Genomic DNA, 15,492 nt, shown 5'->3' with positions numbered 1-15,492 from the left:
ACCACCTCCAACGCCTTTGCCATCAACCTACTGGGCACCTAGTGCTTGGAGGCCTTGCCACCACCATTACCCTCCACTTCGATTTTGTTCTAGGACATCACAGACTACGCTTTGTCACTGGAACATCGAGAATTGATCAAACTATCTGCATATCCATGGGGATATGTATGAAGGTGGGCAACAAATGTTACTTGGTGGACGCCGAAGGAAACACCATCCCTAGGAGAGACGAGGCAAGGGAGGGACCCGGTGAGACTTCACAACCCGAAGAAGAAAGGCAAGAGCAGATGTTCGAAAAGTCCCCTATCCGAGTGCCTCCATACGCACCATCACAGACAGACCCAGTCCTTGCATACCTGTAGTGCATGGAGACCACAATATACGACAGGATGTGAGCTATCGAGGATAGCCTCCAGGAAGCACATAACAAGCTGGACATTCTAATGGACAAACTAAATGAGGAGGATGAGGAGGAAGAGGAGTAAGGATCACCCACATCACCATCATCATCATCACAGGCCTTTTAGAGATAGGACTATAGGATAGAATTTTTATTGTAATATCTTACATGCCCTAGTCGTAACTTGCAACCATAGGTCTCTTTTATTTGCTTTACGTTCAAAAATTTTCCATGCTTAATAAATTTTATGCTTCTTTAAAATTTTTGTATGCTTGATCTAATCTTCCACATTATATTGACATTGAGGACAATGTCTGGTTTGAGTTTGGGGGAGATACATTTGCACTTGCATATATATTATTACATGCACATCAATGCATTGTTTAAATTCAACTATATTATTCTTGTGCATCAAGATTCCGAGAATTTTTAAAAATTTTTGGATTGAAAATTGTGAAACTTAGCACTATAACCAAAATTTCAGTAAGCTAATAATTAGACTCCACGGGATAAAGGAATGAACGCATCTAGATGGGCAAAAAGGGATTCTAACATGTTGTTTGTGAAGAAGCTAAGCTCTTTTATGGAACTAGACTAGCTAAACCTCTTCATAACTATTAATTTATCACATTGAACTTGTAAAATTAGGAGAACAAATTTTGAAACACAAGCAAACTCAAAAATTACCTCACTAGCTCTAGAACATATCTCTCAGACCTATCAAGGCGAAATCCTAGCATATGTTTGATAAATAGATGATTAAGGCATTCTTTGATACAACCTTACTAAGCCTTAGCCACCCCTAAATTAAAATGTATATCCCTTACAGCCAACTTGAAGCCCATGTTCATCCCTTAAAATTTATTGCTTACCCATGTTATTCACCTAGCCCCTAACCTAAACAACTACCATACCCTTTTGAGGAAGCAAAATGCATAAAGAAAATGAAGAGAGGATGTGGAACTCAAAAAAGAATGAGAGTGTGCAATTGAAGCCAAAGAAAAATTTTCCTTTCCAACCCAGCAAAAGCAATGAGTTTGGGGGAAAGGACAAAAAGGAAAAAGAAAAAAAAGTCCCAAGATAGGTGTCATGGAAGCATGCTTGACAATATAAAAAAGCTAAAAGCCTTTCCTTTCCACACAAAATATGTAGAAACGAACTCAGTATACTTGGATTTTATGCATACATGCTATCCTCATATTTGTATTCCCTATAAACCTTTCATTGACAACCAAGTTTATCCCTCTAGCCCCATTACAACCTTTTTAAAAACCTTTTGATCTTTTGAAAAAGCACATGTTACATTAGTGGAGATAGAAAATTGAGATATGCCTATGGAGTTAGAATTGAAACACTTCATCTCACTTACTTACGAAAGAGGCAGAATTGGGGGAGTTAGTGTTTCTTAATTCTATCCCGATAACACAGGTTGTTTGTGGCTTATTAATGGTCTTATATAGAGGAATAATTAGTCTAAACACCATAAAATGAGGTAAAGTTCCAAACAGGCAGCTGTTAGAACCCTTATGCCTTGAAAGAGGGAAATTGGTATGAAGGTTGGAGGAGTTCAATTCTATGCTTATTAAATTGATGGTTGTATTCCTAAGTATCCCCTAAAATGTGCTTTAAAACATAGTTTTGTTTTGTTTGAGGACAAGCAAAAGTTTGAGTTAGGGGGTATTTGATACACTTGAATTGTATAGATGTTTTTAAGTACATTTATATTCTAAATCATAGCGTTTAGACAAGTATTTTCATGCATAGTAGTTGATTTCATTAGTTTTCATAAATTCTATTGCCAAACCCTTAATTCCATGTTTTCTGCATTATTTCAGGTGTTTTGGTGAAGCCCCAAAGGATGTATGTGCAAAGGAAAGCTTGGAGAGGTAAAAAGAAAAGAATTGCTGCTGATACAAAGTACACGGGTCATGTAAACCAAGCCCCAGACCCGTGTAACTCCCTGCCAGAAGAAAGTCAAGAGAATCGATGAGAAACACAAGTACACGGGTCGTGTAAGTAGACCCGTGTAATCTGCAGGGACCCGTGTAAGTCTCTGCCGAGCACAAGCTTAAAGAACCTAGTGGAACAACAGTACACGGCCCGTGTGATCAGGCCCGTGTAAGTTGGCACAGACCCATGCAACTTTCTGTGCCAAAACAAGACCACGCGATTCTCCTCCAGCAAGTTACACGGCCCTACTCTGTGGGACCCGTGTAGTGACACACGGGCCGCGTACTATGCTGCAGCCTATTTTCTGACTCAAACTCCCCTCCTATTTTCTAATTTGAACGAGACTCCTAAAGCCTTTTGCACTCAAAATGACCTAACCCTAGAGCAACCAATATAAATAGAGAAGAAAACACTAGGAAGGGAGGTCAACCACTGTTGTCGGGAATCCTGCTGAAGGTTATTATTGTCGTGCTCTGCATCAGTACCAAAAGAAGTCTTTCAGCTGAAGCTCCACAAGATCAAAGCTGAAACTCTCTTTGGTTCCTTCGTTTCATCTCCTTAGACAGAATTTTATTACTTTATTTCTTTTGCATAACTCTCTTCTTATTGTTTTTACTTTTATCATGACATTTGCTGAACTCACCATGAGTGAGTAGTTTTCTTATTCTGGATTTGGGAGAGTAGCTCTTGTAATTATTATTATGGATGAACATTGAGTTTTATTTATTGGATTTGAGATTCGTTTCTTTATTTAATTTCTTGTGATCTTAATGCATGCTATGTGTTGGTACCCACTTAGTTATAATTATAGATGTTAATTGAAGGATTGAAAGGTGAAAATTAACATTAGAAAATCGAGATCTTAAACCTAGGAATTCTGACCTAGACATAGGCTGATACCTTTGTGGAACATAAAAATTGGTCAAGGGTCTTAAAGGATTTTAATTGATTTGATCACCATGAAAGTAGGGTTCGAGTTAATTAGAATACACCCTAGATGCCTTTAGAGAGGATCTAAGATAGCTTAGGACTGATTTCCATCAAGGAAAATGATCCTCAATTCAGTAAATAAACGAGATAACATCCATATTATGATTCAAGTGTGAAATCTTAATTCCAGAATTGCTTCAAATAAATCATTTCGTTTTAAGTTTACCATTTAAGTATTTAAAAGTTAACAAACTTCATTCCCTAAGTATTCGATAGCCTACATAGTCAAGATTTCTATTTAGATTGGTACTTGCTAGACAAAATTCCTCATGGGAATGATACTCTACTTATCACTTTATTACTTATTAGCGATACGTGCACTTGTAGTAATTGCAAAATAGTGAAACAAAATCTCAAGTTATTTGTTCTGGTGGCATCTCACTAGTCACTGTATCCCACCATTAGTATGCATCATCTTGCAGTAGTGATACAGCAGCTTCCAAATTCTACTCTGGAGTACAGTGAAGTTGTTTCAAAACTCTTCTGGTTCTATCCAACTAGTTTTCAGCTGTGACAGAATCATCTTCCCTTTTGCTCAGAAAATCCACTGCTCCAAACTTTCTAAGTTTCTCCAAATGGGATTTTTGATGTGGAGGTGGTGGTGGTGGCATAACTCCTGCCATCTGTCTAAAGAACTCAGCCATTTGCTGAAATGTGGCTGTTGCATCTGGTACTGGTGGAGCAAGTTCCCTCCTATCTGCTGGCTCAGTCATAGATGGAGCATGATTCTCCACCTCCTCATCGACCGCTCTCTGCGATGTAGAGTCCATATTCTGATCAAAATAACAAATCAAAAGATCTGCATTAGAGTCATCTTAACACTTACAATGCAATGCATGATATGCAATCTATCTAGGTCCAGAAACGCCTAAACTGTGCTCTGATAGCCGAGCAAGGCGTGCTACATGGCATGCCGGAGCACCTAGTTTGTGATTATCTCATTTTCTGAACTCAATTTGATTTAATAAGTCTTTATGTGATATTCATAACATACTGGTTCTATTTTCATACTTTAATAAAATCAGTATTTCAAAAATGGTAATAAAAATCCGGCAAGGTGCCATCTGTATTTCGGACAAACTATCTTTCTAAACCTGTTAAAAATAGTTCAATATGATAATCTCAACCTTCCAAATAATTTTTCAGTATCAAAATTTCATAGTTTCAAAATACAATCCATCATAATTTACATTCATCCAAACACTCTCCATAGGAGTTTAATATGTACAAATTATTATAAACCTTAAAGTTTTATGATATATATATTACATAACAAAATGTCAAAATACAACTGATTGTCATTACACAAGATCCTAAGTCCTACCATGTATGCAGTGTAATGCAGATGACTCTGGACTCCTATGCAGATCTGATGTCTCACTCGGTCGTAGGTCTGCTGGGCTCCCCAACAGTGTCTCTAGTACCTACGTATAGCAAAAGCAACGCGCTAAGCAATTCTGCTTAGTGGTGGCAAATATAAAGAAATATATACTAAAATAAAATAAATGAATTGTTTATGAATTTATGACATCGATATTCTTTGCAGCTGCTATTTCTACTTTTATTTGCTAACATTTCATTTTTGCTAATTTTTGGTGGTGCTGTATGTCAATAAACTGAATTTAGCTATTTGAATTTAATAATAGTTCAATTAACTACCCGTGTAGCCTATACACTGACCAGACTAGATAAACGGATGTACTGGCACTTGGTACCTAGTACCTCGGGCCATCACACCATCAGTCACAAAGTATCTCCCGGTGTGCAAATAGTGTGGCTAAAAAGCCATATAGTCAATCAGGTGATAAGCCAAGTATAATAACACAATCCGTATAGCCATAGGCTATTAAAATCACAATGTGGCATAATAAGCCGTAAAAACACAGTATGGCATAAAGCCATTTACAGAACAGCTGTCAGAATCCTATTGGCATGCCAACCTATCCAAACTAGTCAACTAGGCAAACTAGGGCACATTACAAATTAATTATTTAATTCTTCATTTTTTTGAGTTTACTAGTTATCATGTAATTCACAAGTCAATGTAAATGTTGACCTTTCTAGATAATATGGATAAGTTGATTCTAACATCAACATGTCACAATTTGTAATATCCTTTTGGTCATTGGAGCAGCTATCAGGGAAAATCCCTTTACAAATCTTCTATAATATCCAGCTAACTCCAAGAAACTTCTGATCTCAGTTGTATTTCTGGGAGGCTTCCATTCCATCACTGCTTCAATCTTTTTGGGATATACTCTAATCCTTTCAGCTGATACTACATGTCCAAGGAAAGCAATCTCATTCAACCAGAACTCACACTTGGATAATTTAGCATACAGTTTCTTCTCTTTTAGAGTCTGCAGAACAATTCTCAAATGCTCATCATGTTCTGCTTTATCCTTGGAATACACCAGGATGTCATTAATGAAGACCACTACGAACTGATCTAAGTATGGATGGAAGATACGGTTCATAAGGTCCATGAATACTGCTGGAGCATTTCTTAACCCAAATGGCATCACCAGGAATTCATAATGCCCATACCGGGTTCTGAATGCAGTCTTAGGCACATCTGCATCCCTAACCCTTAGCTGATGACACCCTGATCTGAGATTAATCTTAGAAAACACACCGGCTCCCTTCAACTAATCAAACAGATCATCAATTCTTGGTAACGGATACTTGTTCTTCACTGTTACTTTGTTTAACAGCCGGTAGTCAACACATAACCTCAATGTCCCATTTTTCTTCATTACAAATAGTACCGAAGCTCCCCACAGTGACACACTGGGGTATATAAACCCCTTGTCTAGTAATTCTTGTAGCTGGATTTTTAACTCTTTCAATTCAGCAGGTGCCATCCTATAGGGAGCAATTGAAATAAGAGCCGTACCCGGCATAATCTCAATAGCAAATTCAACATTCCTTTCTGGTGGCAAACTAGGCAATTCCTCAGGAAATACCTCAGAGAAATCCCTTACTGTGGGTATGTCAGACAAGTCAAGTTTACTCTGCCTAGTGTTAACCACGTGTGCCAGATAGGCTTCACACCCTTTTCTCATCCATCTCTTTGCAACTGTAGCTGAGATGACATTGGACAAGAAATCTGTCCTTTCACCCACAACTAATATTTGTTCATTCTTAGTAGTTTTTAGAGAGATTCTCTTCAATTTACAATCTACCATTGCCTAAGGATGGGATAACCAGTCCATTCCCAAAATCACATCAAACTCATGGAAAGGCAGTTCGATTAAGTCTGTAGAGAACTCTTTCCCTTGAATCTTCAATGGACAGCCCTTATATACCTTATTTACTACCACACTATGGCCTAGCGGATTTGTGACCAGGATGTCTTCGTCACTTTCCTCTACTGGTATTCCCTTTTTTACAGGCAGCTTGATACAAATATATGAATGAGTAGAACCTGGATCTACTAATGCATGCACTGAAGTATTATAGAGGAGGAACGTACCCTTGATGACATCTGGAGCATCATGTTCCTCTTGTGCCCTTATAGCATAGGCTCTGGCTGGTTTTCTACCTTCTGCTCTCTCCACAGACTCTGATACAGGTTTCTATGAAGTACCGGCTGCTTTAGCCTTACCCGGCTTTCTACCCTTTGGAGCTAGAGGGGCAGGCCTAACAGTTGATACTGGAGTGGATGTAGCAATTATGCGTGGACAATCTCGGATTAGGTGGTCTGTAGACCCACACCGTAAACAAGCACCTATCATCCTCCAACATTCCCCCTTATGCCATTTTTGCCAATGTGGGTAAGTAAGAGATACTACTGGGGCTAGTCCCCTGAAACCTGTCCCTGGAAAGCTAGCCACTAAAGGTGTGGATTGGCCTCTCCTCAGTGCAAACTTAGATTTGGGCCTCTATGACTGACCCTGACTTGGTGCTCTCTGAGTAGGCGAACCTCTGAATTTCTTACTAGGGGCAGAAGATGTACTGGTCTGACCCTGACCTCTTTTCTGCTGTCTGTCCCTTCTGTTCTGCTCACTTATTCTAACTTATTCAACCTTCAGTGCGGCTTCCACTAACTTAGCAAACTCTATAATCCCCAAGGCTATAATCATTACTTTAATGTTATCATTGAGTCCTTCCTCAAATCTCTTGCATCTCTCAGCCTCATTAGGGACTATTTCCCGCCCATAGTGACTCAGTCTGACAAATTCTCTTTCATATTCAGCCACTATCAGCTGTCTCTAGCGTAGGGTAATAAACTCCCTTCTCTTCTCTTCCAGGTATACACTGCCCACATACTTCTTTTTGAACTCATTGAGAAAGAAATCCCAAGTTATTTGTTCTGGTGGCACCTCACCAGTCACTGTATCCCACCATTGGTATGCATCATCTTGCAGCAGTGATACAGCAGCTTCCAAATTCTGCCCTGGAGTACAGTGAAGTTGTTTTAAAACTCTTCCGGTTCTGTCCAACCAATTTTCAGCTGTGACAAAATCATCTTCCCTTTTGCCTAGAAAATCCATTGCTCTGAACTTTCTAAGTTTCTCCAAATGGGATTTTTTTATGTGGAGGTGGTGGTGGTGGCATAACTCCTGCCATCTGTTTAAAGAACTCAACCATTTGCTGAAATGTGGCTGTTGCATTTGGTACTGGTGGAGTAGGTTCCCTCCTGTCTACTGGCTCAGTCATAGATGGAGCATGACTCTCCACCATCTCATCGACCGCTCACTGCGATGTGGAGTCCATATTCTGATCAAAATAACAAATCAAAAGATCTGCATTAGAGTCATCTTAACACTTACATTGCAATGCATGATATGCAATCTATCTAGGTCCAAAAACGCCTAAACCGTGCTCTGATACCACTAAATATAACACCCCTCACCCGTCTATAGTGTAGCCGAGCAAGGCATGCTACACGGCATGCCGGAGTACCAAGTCTGTGATTATCTCATTTTCTGAACTCAATTTGATTTAATAAGTCTTAATGTGATATTCATAACATACTGGTTCTATTTTCATACTTTAATAAAATCAGTGTTTCAAAAATGGTAATAAAAATCCGGTAAGGTACCGTCTGTATTTTGGACAAACTGTCCTTCTAAACCTGTTAAAAATAGTTCAATATGATAATCTCAACCTTCCAAATAATTTTTGAATCTCAAAATTTCATAGTTTCAAAATACAATCCATCATAATTTACATTCATCCAAACACTCTCCATAGGAGTTTAATATGTACAAATTATTACAAACCTTAAAGTTTTATGATATACATATTACATAACAAAATGTCAAAATACAATTGATAGTCATTACACAAGATCCTAAGTCCTACCATGTATGCAGTGTAGTGCAGATGATTCTGGACTCCTGTGCAGATCTGATGTCTCACCCGGTTATAGGTTTGCAGGGCTCCCCAGCTGTGTCTCCAGTACCTACGTGTAGCAAAAGCAACGCGCTAAGCAATTATGCTTAGTGGTGCCAAATATAAGGAAATATACAATAAAATAAAATAAATGAATTGTTTATGAATTTATGACATTGATATTCTTTACAGTTGTTGTTTCTACTTTTATTTGCTAACATTTCATTTTTGCTAATTTTTGGTGGTGTTGTATGTCAATAAACTGAATTTAGCTATTTGAATTTAATAATGGTTAAATTAACTGCCCGTGTAGCCTATATACTGATCAGACTAGATAAACGGATGTACTGGCACTGGGTAACTAGTACCTCGGGTCGTCACACCATCAGCCACAAAGTGTCTCCCAGTGTGCAAACAGTGTAGCTGAAAAAGCCATATAGTCAATCAGGTGATATGCCAAGTATAATAATACAATCCGTATAGCCATAGGCCATTAAAATCACAGTGTGGAATAATAAGCTGTAAAAACACAGTATGGCATAAAGCCATTTACAGAATAGCTGTCAAAATCCTATTGGCATGCCAACCTATCCAAACTAGTCAACTGGGCAAACTAGGGCACATTATAACTTAATTATTTAATTCTTCATTTTTTTGAGTTTACTAGTTATCATGTAATTCACAAGTCAATGTAAATGTTGACCTTTCTAGAAAATATGGATAAGTTGATTCTAACATCAACATGTCACAATTTGTAATTCAATATGCTACCAATATAGTGCAATTTACCTTTTTCACAAGTTGGCATTCATTCCCAAATTACTTTAAGCTTCATTGTATGTAAATGTCAAATTTTCAGTTTTAGTGTGCTAGATTGGTCTAGCTTAATGTCCTATTTCTCTTGGTTTTTATCTTCTGGTCAAAGAAGAAAAATTGTAGCTCTATGTCTTATTGAACTTTTGGCACAAATTTCAGGTCATTCTGAGTTGTATAGACCAAGATATGGTCAATTTACTAAAGCTGGACAGATTGCATCTTTAGTGCAAAATTTGGTCAATTTTAGGTCAAATTCAGTTCTGGCAGTTTTGGTACCCGAACTTGGGCAAGCAATTTGACTTAGTTCTGGCCATTTCTGGGCTTTGGTGTCTTCATAAGAATTTTAGCTCTATGTCTAAGCTTTCCATGGTAAAAATTTCAGGTCATTTGGACCTGTTTTGAGTGAGTTATTGCCATCTTAGTGACTACTATTCATATGGTCAAAAATCTGGGCTTGCACTTATCAATTCCGAATTAGGTCATTTTTAAGGTCAGTTTCTAGGTAGAATTTTGGCAACATTTCTACATGAAAGTTGGTCTATTTTGTGTCTAGTTTTACCTCCCATTAGCCTCATACCAATTGGGGTCACCAATTGTCACTTATGATTCAATTTACCTACTGCCTTCACAATACAAAATATGCACATAAAGAACACTTCCAAATGACACTTCTCCTCCTCCCAAAACTATAAATATACATTCATAACACTTCTATACTATTCATCATATCTCAATTATGTCTATTTGGGCAGAATATACAAGTGTTCCATGTACATTATACAACCCTAATTTGCAAAGTTAAGTTCAACATAATGTATACATGAAAACACTTGATTATAACATATGCCTCCCAACCATTACTTCACATACACTGCCCTCAATTCATCTTCACCATAATTCATCAAGAAAATTCATGAAACTAAACACTAATTCATGAATTTAAAGGCTATCAAAAAGTGGCAGTTTACTAAGGTATACAAATTGCTTTCCAAACCCTTAATTTCAAGTACACAATGTACATATACATGGAAACTAAATTGCTACAACTTTAAAATGACTAAATCAACATTATTTTCCATCCATTAGAGGTAAGAAAAACTCAAGCAACATAGGTTCTCATGGCTGCCAAAATTGAACAATACCATAACTCAATAAATTCTTCCATTCTCTTCACCATTCAACTCACCTCAACCTAAACATGAAGTTTACTAAAGCAAGGGAGGGAATTTGGAAACTTACCTCAACTTGAACTTGATAAAACCTTGGAATTTACTCTACTTTTTGCTGCCTAAAGGTTTCCCAAGATGTGTAGATCAACTTTAATGAAGGACAATTGCAGAAATTATGGCTTGATGATGGAGAGAGAAAGCTTCATGCATGGTGTGGCCATGGAGGATTTTGGGGTTCCATTTTCAGCAAGAAGAAGAATGAAGAAGAAGAAGACCAATTTAGTGGGATCTGCTGTCCCAAAGTCCTATATAGGTGTCCCAAATTAGGAGTTAGTGGAGCACTTAGGTTAGTTTTATTGTTTAATTTTTCAAAGTTTTATTATTTATACATTTACCTCATTTCTTTCACTATTCATATAATGTACTACAATTAAATTTTTCATGACATTTTCAAAGTGTATTATTACTTATTTTTAATGGACATTGTGATGAGAATCAAGCTACATCCACGCCAAAGGATTTCATCCAAGGTCCAATTACTAGAGCTAGAGCTAAATCACTTCAGAACTTAATTTGTGAAATCATAAGGAGCAAGGATTATAAGCTGGAATGGCATGAAGAAAATTATAAAGGATTAAATTTGGTGAAAATTAAGCTTGGAAGTGACCAGGTGTCATGTGGAGCATTAGGTTACATGGAATAACCTGTGGACATGCATGCACCAGATCCAATCCATGTACATGTATCTGCTGGCACCTTTTTCAAGGAATATTCCTTGCTGTTATAACCACCTCTCTTTTGGACTTAAATGCCCTTACTTGCTGCTGTATTAAATTTACTTTTTGTAAGGAGTTTTTAGTCTTTTGATAGATTAATTTTTGTTTGGACTTAAAGCTCCCTATAGCTGTTACTAAAGTAGGGATATTTTTGTCTTTAGCTTTGAAGCCAAGAGGCTATAAATACAAGTGTAATGAGAGAGTGGAGGACACACTTGAATATTAATGAAAGATTGTTTCTGCTCCTTTAGTGAGTAAATTGGCTGTTGCCTTTATTCTTGTGAAGCTCATTAACTTGTTGAGATTTCTATCTTGCAAGGTTTAATGTGCATAATATTCTTGGTTTATTCATTTTCCATATGAATTAGGACAAGAATCCAATTTCTGATATTTTCTTTGAATTACACAACAATCTGATTGTGCTGGTTCAAAGAATCAAATTCATACATCTTGATTTGGTGCTTTCCATATTGTTCATTTAATTCTTGAATGTGGGTTTTCAAGTTACCAATTACTTGAAGGTTCATATCAGTTTTGGTATCAGAGCAAAGGGACGTCCAAACAAGGTAGATTCTCTATTTGCTTCTTGTTCTTTGTGTTTGTTACCTTCTTCATAGTTGCTATTTGGCTCTTGGGGTTTAGTTTGACCTGTTTGTTTAAAAATTTGTTTTGTTGAGTTTGTCTTAGGGTTTTGGGTTAATCAAGCCAAAGCCATTATTCTAGCTATCCATCTTGCTTTCTTCATTTTGATATCAAGCATGAGAGACTATTTGGGTCATTGAGTTTGACTTACCAATTTGTCTTGAAACTGTACCAGCATTATTTGGGTGTGTTTAAGACGTTGGGTGTAAATTTTGGGGGTTGTTTGATATTGTTTGCCTGCTGAACCAAAATTTTGCGGCAAACCCAATCAAATCAAGTTCACATAGCAAATAGACCCAAAAATTCCTGAAAATTTACAGGGTGTTTATACCCCACTTCAGTAGTTCCCAAATTAAATTTTAGCTTAAAATTCATTTGTTTGTGTGGGGAACCAAAATTTTGCGGCAGAATCGATCAAAATAAGTTCACATAGCAAATATACCCAGAAATTTCTGAAAATTTACCGGGTGTTTATACCCCATATCAGTAGTTCCCAAATTAAATTTCAGCTTAAAATTCATCCGTTTGTGTGGGGAACCAAAATTTTGCGGCAGACCCGATCAAATTATGTTCACATAGCAAATCAGCCCAGAAATTCTTGAAAATTTACAGGTTGTTTGTACCACATTTGAGCTATTCTCAAATTAAATTTTAGCTCAAAATTTATTCATTTGTGTGGGGAACCAAAATTTTACGGCAAACACGATTACATTTGATTTATAAGTAAGTCTGTCAAGAAAAGCCTGAAATTCTTGCAGCAATTAGTCAGTATTGGGTTGCATTTGCCTACTCAATTTCAGATCAAAATACACTCATTTGCTTTGTGATCCTAAATTTATGCAATTCTTGGTGTATTGTGTGAACTACTGGTAATTGTGATAAGTTGGTGGCAAACTTGGATATTTAAGCTTGATATCTCTACTTTAGGTTGCCTCTTTTCCAGCTTACTACTCTTCTATTTTGGTATCTTCTTTCTTGATTCCTTATTGCATTACATTTCCATACTTGAGCTTTTCTTTTCTTGACTTCTTGAGTCACATTATTGCTTTCTTGATTACTCGTTTTGATCCGTCACGTTCAAGAATTTTATTGTTTGTTAAATTTTTATGGGTACAGTCTTGGTTTGTGTTACTTGAGTTTGATAAGAACTTGTGGACATAGCCAAGAGAGGTAAAAGGCACAGAGTGGTGAGTTCATAAAAGGGAAAAAGCCTTGTTGAGTTAAACACGAGTGGAGTGTCCCCTGTTGAGAGTAAACACGTAAGGGAGTGAGTGAGGTGTTTTCTTTACACTAACCATTTTCTTGTAGGTTTGAAAACATGTCTGGAAGAGGTGATGGTAGTGAGGGGGAAGGTGAAAATCCATTCTACATGTAGGCTGTCAGACAACAATTTGAAAGAATGAATGTTGTGTGCAATAGAATCATAGATAGGTTGGAAAGATTGGAGCAAAGAGATAGGCAAAATGAGAGAAGGCCAAATAGAAGGGATCTTGTACCTCCCATAGTTGAATCTGATGAAGATGAGGTTGATAACTATGATTTTGAGGTTGAAAGACCTAGGAGGGGTAGGTGTGAGAGAAGAGCTGAAGATAGGAGGAATGGGGATAAAAGGATATGAAGAGAGGAAAGAGAGAGGAATAGGGTAGATGACAATATCAAAAGTATTAAAATGAGCATCCCTTCTTTCCAAGGGAAAAATGATCCAGATTTGTATCTTGAATGGGAAAGGAAGGTAGAAGCTGTGTTTAATTGTCATCACTATTCAGAGGAAAAGAAAGTAAAGTTAGCAGCAGTAGAATTTATTGATTATGCTTTGGTATGGTGGGATCAAGTGTTGATTAGTAGAAGGAGAAATTATGAGCAATCAATTGCAACCTGGGGTGAGATGAAAACTATAATAAGGAAGAGATTTGTTTCTAGTTATTACTATAGAGAGCTACATCAGAGGTTACAAAGATTGACTCAAGGTTCTAAAAGTGTTGAAGATTATCATAAAGAAATGGAAATTGCTATGATTAGAGCAAATGTGGAGGAGGATAGAGAAGCCACCATGGCTAAATTCTTGAATGGGCTAAACAAGGAGATTGCTCATATTGTTGAGTTACATCACTATGTTGAGTTGGAGGATATGGTCCACATGGCTATGAAGGTAGAAAGGCAACTTAAAAGCAAGTCAAAATTTGGAGGAAATGCAGGTACTTCTTCATCTTGGAAGTCTAACTGGAAGAAGGAGGATAGGGAGAATGCTGTTAGCAAATATAAGAGAAATGAGGAAAAGGAAAAAAAGGTGGAGAAGAAATTTGTAGAAAGTAAAGGAAAGGAGGTTGCAACTACTACCCGAAATAGAGATGTGAAGTGTTTTAGGTGTTTGGGCAGTGGACACATAGCTTCTCAATGCCCTAACAAGAGAGTCATGGTCATGAGAGAAAATGGTGAGATAGAAATGGAGGAGGAAATTGTGAGTGATTCCACATCTTCAGGGGAGGAGGATGCAGAGGTAGAATATGCTGCTGAAGGAAGTGCTTTAGTGATTATGAGAGCATTAAATACTCAAGTAAAGGAGGATGTTGGTGATGAATTGCAAAGAGAAACAATTTTTCATACAAGGTGTCTTATCCAAGACAAAGCTTGTAGTGTCATCATTGATGGGGGAAGTTGTGCCAACGTTGCTAGTACTATTTTGGTGCAAAGATTAAGGTTGAGGACTTCGGAACACCCTAGACCCTATAAATTGCAGTGGTTGAATGAATGTGGTGAGGTGAAAGTAACAAAACGAGTACTGATTTCCTTTGCAATAGGAAAGTATCAAGATGAGATTATGTGTGACGTGGTTCCAATGCAAGCTGGCCATTTATTACTTGGCCGACCATGGCAATTTGATAGAAAGGTGATCCACGATGGGTATAAAAATAGGTATTCTTTTGAAATGAATGGAAGGAAAATCATTTTGGCACCTATGACACCAAAACAGATTTATGAAGACCAAACAAGGCTTAAGCAAGCAATGGGTGAGGAAAAATCAAGAGCGGTCGAAAAGAGAGCAGAGAAGAAAAGAAGGAGTGAAAAGAAATTGAGTGAAAATGTTGTGAGTGAGCAAGACAAGGGTGGTTGTGAGGAAAGAAAAGAGAGTAAAGAAAACATTCCAAGAGTGCTTGAAAAAGGTGAATCTTCAGCGCTAAATGAGAGCTATGCGGAAAGAGGGGAGAGAAAATTAAGCTTGTATGCTAAAGGAAGAGATGTGAGGAATGCCATGTTTGCCAACAAGCAAATGATATTAATTGTGTTTAAGGACTCTTGTTTATCCACATCTGACCTTGACCCCAATTTGCCTAGTGTTGTTGTCTCCCTTTTGCAGGAATATGAGGATGTACTACCTGAGGAGATGCCAGCTGGACTACCACCTATTCGA

This window comes from Hevea brasiliensis, chromosome 11 (assembly GCF_030052815.1).
Source record: "Hevea brasiliensis isolate MT/VB/25A 57/8 chromosome 11, ASM3005281v1, whole genome shotgun sequence".
NCBI classification, from domain to species: Eukaryota; Viridiplantae; Streptophyta; class Magnoliopsida; order Malpighiales; family Euphorbiaceae; genus Hevea; species Hevea brasiliensis.
The sequence above is the reverse complement of the archived record's forward strand: the minus strand, read 5'-3'. Positions refer to the sequence as shown.